Here is a 7,500-nt window from a genome sequence, read left to right on the forward strand (position 1 = left end):
CCCAGCCCCGGCACGGCAGCCTCGCTATTAGCACTACAACAGCACTATTTGTAACGCATCCCGCACCACCCCTTCCCACACCGCACTTTTTCATCCGGAGCTGCAAGGAAAGGGCGATGACAGGCATACAAAGTGACCTTCTACCGACGACTCCTTCATTAATTCCTACCTTAATTAAACCAATTACCGGCTTCTGCACTCCAGCCGTGGCCGTGGGGAGGGAGAGGGGAGAGAGGGAGAGGTTGTAGGATGGTGATGGAAGTAAATACGGGGATGGGGTAGATATATGAGTGGTGAGGGGGATGATGGAAGAGGTACGGTAAGAAGGGAAAGGAGAGATTTAATTAATATTTTTCTAAGAGCATACCAGGAGGGGAGATGAAGCAAGAGGAATGGGAGACGAGATAAGGAGAGTACGGAAAGGGGACGAAAAAAGCTCGGGAGTTTTAGATCAAACCGGACACGAGATTACTGGAGAGATATGAGAGACAGGAAAAGAGGAACATATAAGAAAAAAACAGTATATGAGAGAGGAAATTTCAATACTTTCATTCGTGTACTTTATGGTTCTATAAAGAGCGAGGGAAAGGCGATCACAGGGGCGGGGAAAGGCTCATATCTGCCGCGTTATTGAGGAAGTATTTTCAGGGGAGTTGGTAATAACAGAAGGGTGATTTTGCATGGCCCTTCCTCTGCCAACTCCAAAACAACCTTTCTCCTGCACCTGCGCTTACTAACACCGCCAATAGGAAACTGCATGCGTCTCCTCTCTCACATATTTTCATTCCAAAGATAGAGAAAGAAAAACCAGCATCATGCATGTTGGCCCATACGAGGTTGTTTGTCATGAATCACTGAAAACGCAAAGTGAAGATATTATTGAAGGAAAAAATATTAAAATCATGTAAATTTTTCCCATGCGGCCAGACTTTGGGTTTACCGCGATGAAGGCGAAGGTTCGTGGACTGGTCTCACTCAAGTCCCCCTTCTTTCTATTTCAATTTACTTCCTTATTCCACTATTTGTTTAGATTGATTTTATGGCCCATAATCAGACAGGCAGAAAAGTGAGAGGGTACAGGCACCCAATTACTCATGTTACATTCACCTGTGCCTCACCTGTCTGCCTCCACTCGCTGCCTCACTCACCAGCCGCCTCCACTCACCGCTTCCTGCACACCTCAAATTAATGAGATTATTAATTTTTTTCCATCCTCTCTTTAGAGCACGGAAAAACAAATTCTCTCTCTCTCTCTCTCTCTCTCTCTCTCTCTCTCTCTCTCGTGTGTGTGTGTGTGTGTGTGTGTGTGTGTGTGTGTGTGTGTGTGTGTGTGTGTGTGTGTGTGTGTGTGTGTGTGTGTGTGTGTGTATAAGGGCGTGGCGGCGGTGGAGAAGATGGAGGAGAGCAGGACGTGTTTGTTTCTTGGAGTGTGTTGAGAAAGGAAATAAGCGGGAGAGGACCGGTGGTGGTGAGGTGGAAGGAAAGGAGGGAGGAAGGAGGGGACCTACGAACAGGTGGATGGAGGTAGGAAGGGTGAAACGAAAGGGAGGAAAACCTAAATGCTAGTTGGAGGAGGAGGAGGAGGAGGAGGAGGAGGAGGAGGAGGAGGAGGAGGAGGAGGAGGAGGAGGAGGAGGAGGAGGAGGAGGAGGAGGAGGAGGAGGAGGAGGAGGAGGAGGAGGAGGAGAGGAGGAGGAGGAGGAGGAGGAGGAGATGGTGATGGTGATGCTGGTCGTTGCGGTAATGGTGGTGATAACCTGTATATGGTAAAAGTAGCACTGTGGTCTTTGCTTTTTGCTTTGAAAATAAGTTTCTTTTTTCCTCAAGTGACAAACAGGAAAGAGAACCCGTCCTGCTCCCCTGCCCCGCCCTGCCCCGCCACCCACCCACCCCCGCTCCGCCCCTTACTCCACTCTAATAGGATCGAAAGACTGCAGGGCGGGGGATCTAAATTAACCAGCAGTTTGTTGAATCAAATTGGGGTTTCATTTAATGCTGACAAATGGAAGACACGTAAAGGTGAGACGCAAGGAGAGGAACACGACACCACCAATAATTCATGCTTTGATATCATACACAAACAAAATTCTCCTCCAGCACATTAAGAAAGGGCAGAGAGAGCAAAAGTCAATAGATGGTTGTACATTTTTCCAGCAATCATTTTGTATGTAGTTGAAGGTGAAGAGAAAGATCCATTTCCATATCATGGGCAAATAAAATGCTTCTCCCTCTCATTAAGTCGAGAAAAGGCAACAGGAAGAAAAGTCAAGGCTATACATTTTCAAAGCGTTTATTTAGGAGACAGTTCCAGAGAGGAGGAGATGAATACTGACAAAAAAATTCCTCATAAGAAAAAAAAAAGAAAAAAAGGCAAATGAAAAAATCAGAAAGGATGTACGCAATTCTTTAAGGAACCCGAAGAAAAGTCAAGGGTATGCATTTTAAAAGTGTTTGTTTGTGAGACAGTTCAAGACAAGAAAGGGTAAAGAGAACACTTAAAAGAAAAAATTACCATTCACAATAGAAAGAAAGGCAACAGAAAGAAGTTAAAAGGAGGTTAAACAATTTTTCAAGCATCTGTTCCGGAGAGACCTGAAAGTAAGAATAAGATATGACGAGGAACAAAATGCTTGAAGTCTTGATACGAGCCATAATAATTCTTCTCCCTCACAATAAGAACAGGCGACAAGAACAAACGTCAGAAGACCGTGCGTATATTTTCAAGAACTGTTTGAAAGATAAGTAAGAGAAGCTTAGAAAGAGAAGACAACATGGCCTGCACTTTACTCTCTGATATCATAAACAAACAAAATTCTGCCGCCCCTCACAGTAAGAAAACGTAACAATACAACTCCCAAGTCAATACATGGAAGATATATACTGAAAGGCAAGAGAGAGAGAGAGAGAAAGACATGACCTGCACTTTAAACAATCTCGGATATCATAAACACATGGAATCCTTCTCCACCACATGTAAAAGGCAACAATAAGAGTCAAAAGGCTATAGATTTTGGGGCGTCTGCTTGAACCTGAGTGTAAGTAAAGGTTATTCGGGGCTCGTGATGAGGGAGAGTGATTGTTTGCTTAGTTTGCTTACACCTCTCGGAATGCAAACACGGAAGGCGGCGTGTGTCTCGTATCCTACCCAGCCTTGGTGAGAATATTACCCCGATTATGCTCCTCTGCCGGGATAAAAAGACTTGAGAAAACTGTTGCGTATCCTCATATTTTGTACCCCCTTCAGAAGTTATATTTATCTATTCACTTTTTTCCTTTGCGCAGTTCCCAGAAAGATATTAAGGCTGCTGGCGCCACTGATCTGTCCCCCAGCAAAGCAAGGAATCAGTAAAGGAAGGAAAAAGTACAGGAGAGAAGATTAGTTCCTGGTAATCGGAAAATTCGTGGAGGGAGCGAGAAGTGAGCGGTAATGAAATGTATATATGAATAGACGACGAGAACACACACACACACACACACACACACACACACACACACACACACACACACACACACACACACACATACAAGCACCAAAGTCCTATATTAAACGTCTTGCGTGCAAGGAAAAAAAATTACAATGAGTGAAATCAGAGAGATAACGAAGGAAAAGTACTTATATACATGAGAGAAATACGAAACGTATAAAGGATGCATTGAATATAAATAACCGCATGCATACATTAATGAAATGCTACACACACACACACACACACACACACACACACACACACACACACACACACACACACACACACACAAAGGGAATTAGCACTGACTGACACGCATCACACCCACCGACGGAGAGCGAATATAACAACATAGATAAGCACACAAACAGGACCTCTCTCTCTCTCTCTCTCTCTCTCTCTCTCTCTCTCTCTCTCTGTTTAGGAAAGGGGTTTGGTTTTATCAGCACCCCCGTGTTTGTCCCTCGAAGCCAAGGCGCGATGCTTTTATGGCACAAACTAAAGAGTGCGGGCCGACCATCGCTCGGCCGGGCACACAGCCGTCTTGTTTTCGCGGCTTTCATGCTGGGAGGACACGCAATCAGGGGACTTGTGGTGCCGGGGCTGCTTGATGATGGAGAATGAAAGGAGGAGGAGGAGGAGGAGATTTTTTTTAATTTTAAAATTTATTGTCATTTTCCACTGTTGCAATGTTTTTTTCTTCCACAAGTAAACTTGTAATATCAAAGTGAAAAGTAGTAAAATATATGATACTTAAAACACAGAATGAATTAAAAAGGTAATATGTAATGAGGAGGAGGAGGAGGAGGAGGAGGAGGAGGAGGAGGAGGAGGAGGAGGAGGAGGAGGAGAGGGGAAGAGGAGGAGATGGAGGAGAAGGAAGAGGAGGAGGAGGAGGATGAAAAACAACACAACTACAACTACAACAATAACAATAACAAGTTCGATATATGAACATGAGAGACAGAGAATATAAAAAAAATACTCGTAGTCATGATTAAAAAGTAAATTCTACATAATTTGAAGGAAACAGCATACGAGAGAGAGAGAGAGAGAGAGAGAGAGAGAGAGAGAGAGAGAGAGAGGGCACAACTCCTTATCTGTAATGACCACAGCTACTCCCACAAATCCACCAATCACCACCACCACCACAACCCCTGTCACCTCCGGGCGGCGAGCAGACCCACCCAGTGTCACACATCACCATTAACACAATCATCGCTCACCATCACTGTCCTTCTGTCGCTCACTGGGCAAACTGGTGACATATGTAGCTCGCCGGAGAGAGAGAGAGAGAGAGAGAGAGAGAGAGAGAGAGAGAGAGAGAGAGAGAGAGAGAGAGAGAGAGAGAGAGAGAGAGAGAGAGAGAGAGAGAGAGAGAGAGAGAGAGAGAGAGAGAGAGATGAAAAAGGTAAGAATTGGAGAAAAGGGAGAGAAGTTAAAGTGTGGGACAGGTGCTGCTGCTTCAGTATAGAGGTGAGTGAGGGCGCATTTCTACCTAAGACCTGCGAGAAATCCTGACTTCTACCCCTCACTAATCCCTCATCCTTTTCCTCTTCCTCTTGCCATCATCCACTTACTTGCATCCAACACTTAATCATAATGGACATTTGCCTTAAGGGAAGGTTATTTCTTATTGAAGATAAAAAAAAGTTATCTTTATTACCATCATCATCACAGCCACTCCCCCTGCAATCAATCCATTATCAAACAGCAGGGAAAGTACATTTGTGTCTCAGCAGGGTGGCGTCTCCCCTTCCCCACTAAAGCAGGCAAAAAGGCGACGGGACTCTCTCCTAACAGGACATAGGGACGGTGTGTTAAAGGAAACTGCCCGAAAGGTTAAAAATGGCACGTTAGATTTGAATGTTAGAGTTATTCTAGAATATTGATTGTTATTGCGTAACTCCTCTCTCTCTCTCTCTCTCTCTCTCTCTCTCTCTCTCTCTCTCTCTCTCTCTCTCTCACACACACACACACACACACACACACACACACACACACACACACACACACACACACACACACACACACAGTAAACGCTGAAATCACAATTAAACACAAACAATGAAGGATTCGATTACCAGACATGGCGATGCAAAGGATTACAATAGATTACAAACCGCAATACACTTAGTCCCTTCCTGGCGGGTTGATTACACCGCTGGTAGGGATGGAGCAGCAGTGTGGAAGGCATAGCCCCAACCATAGGTAATCCTCTCATATCCCTGCAGGCTGTCACCGAGCAGTCCTAAGGCGACGGGAACACGCCGGGATTTGTAATCTGCATTATAGAGGTTGATCTTCCCTAAGCATCACTAGTGTGTGGCGCCACTGTGTGGAGGGAGTGGTGAGAGGGTCGGGCTTACACGGGACATTTAAGGGCATATGTAAGCTTTGTTTCGCTCTGTACGTGTGTCGTTCCTGTGCATCTGTAATGTTTTCAGCTCTCTGGTGACGCTCACCCTCACCCTCGCACGCACGCACGCACGCACGCACACACGCACACACACACACACACAGTCACACACGCGCACACCTTTACATTCTAATCAGTCACACAGGTTGCTATTATATCACAAGGCTCACAACAGGTGCGAAAGCCTTAGTTGAAAAATGCACACTTGGAATTCGCGCCCTGCGACACAGGTGAATGCGGGCGTGGAGAATGTGCAGCTGGACGACGTGTCCCTTCACAATAAAAACTTGGCAGCGGTGGGATTCGAACCCACGCCTCCGAAGAGACTGGTGCCTTAAACCAGCGCCTTAGACCGCTCGGCCACGCTACCTTACACACTAAGCTCAATGCTCCCAAAATATTGCTTATTGTAACTAATAGCACCATCCTTTTTCACGCCCACGTGCCATATCGCCTGGTGGCGTGGCGTCCATCACCAAAATGAGCACACCCACACATACATTTCTTTCAGTCACTACTCGCACCAAACACAGCACCAGCACCGACCATGACACAACGACAACAATACACAGGTGCATCAGTGACGACTTAAAAAAAGAAGAAAAAAATACAATCACTCCGTCAACTCTCCCCCTCCCCCACTCCACCCTCACCGCGATACAGTGGCCCGATAACACAGTCCTCTCGGCGCACTGCTTTCCACTGCAAATATACTCTAAAGGGCGTAACTGATCGAAGCAACAGATATACGGGTGTGGCAACGCCTGGCAAGTGTGTGTGTGTGTGTGTGTGTGTGTGTGTGTGTGTGTGTGTGTGTGTGTGTGTGTGTGTGTGTGTGTGTGTGTGTGTGTTACAAAACCGTTATACACAACAAATTAAAGGCTACATATTGACGTTTGGCAGTTAATAGAAAAAAAAAAAAAAAAACGGAAATATGAAAAGAAATTGGAAAAAAAAGTTTATTGAAAGAGTCAAGATGCAGAGTGTTGTAATATGATATCTTGTTTTCCGGACCATGGATCTCAACAATAGTCTAACCACTCTCTCTTGCTCACTCCTATTCCACTCCAATCCACTCCAGCTCACTTGTCTTCGTCACTGTCACTCCATGCCTCCCTTCCTCTTCGCTCTCCTAAGTCAACGTGAACTTAACCCAAAGCTTACACTACACCACAATCACAATAAATAAGCTGTGCACTACATTACAAGAATATTTTTACACCACTTTTTTATCACATTTGGCGATACATTATCACACTCTGTACGTATATGCGATGATTTCTTTTTTTTTTTTTCCCGTGCATGCCATTCAAGCCAGCGTGTAGTACATATAAATGCCTAAGTAGCACAAGAAATACTCTACATAAATACCCAACACAGCACAGCAGAGACAGGATAACATGCATTCACACACACGCACACACACACACACACACACACACACACACACACACACACACACACACACACACACACACACACACACACACAATGACATGAGTTCCAGCAGCAATATATTACCGCAATGCTTATCTTTTAGTTTATACACATCAAATTGCATTCCCGCCGCACCTTGGGGTACCGATGACGCGGACGGAGTAGCTCAGTAACTGGAT

General features: G+C 45.2%; 1 protein-coding gene and 1 non-coding gene across 3 annotated transcripts in view; both read right to left on the minus strand.

Moving 5' to 3' along the window:
* Nucleotides 1–7,500, minus strand: part of LOC123520209 (cGMP-dependent protein kinase, isozyme 2 forms cD4/T1/T3A/T3B-like) — a 649,267-nt gene that overhangs the window by 387,777 nt on the left and 253,990 nt on the right. The window lies entirely within an intron of this gene.
* On the minus strand, nucleotides 6,173–6,254 carry Trnal-aag. Its single transcript has one exon. It is a non-coding gene; the product is annotated as a tRNA-Leu (tRNA).

Source organism: Portunus trituberculatus, chromosome 46 (assembly GCF_017591435.1).
Source record: "Portunus trituberculatus isolate SZX2019 chromosome 46, ASM1759143v1, whole genome shotgun sequence".
NCBI lineage: Eukaryota > Metazoa > Arthropoda > Malacostraca > Decapoda > Portunidae > Portunus > Portunus trituberculatus.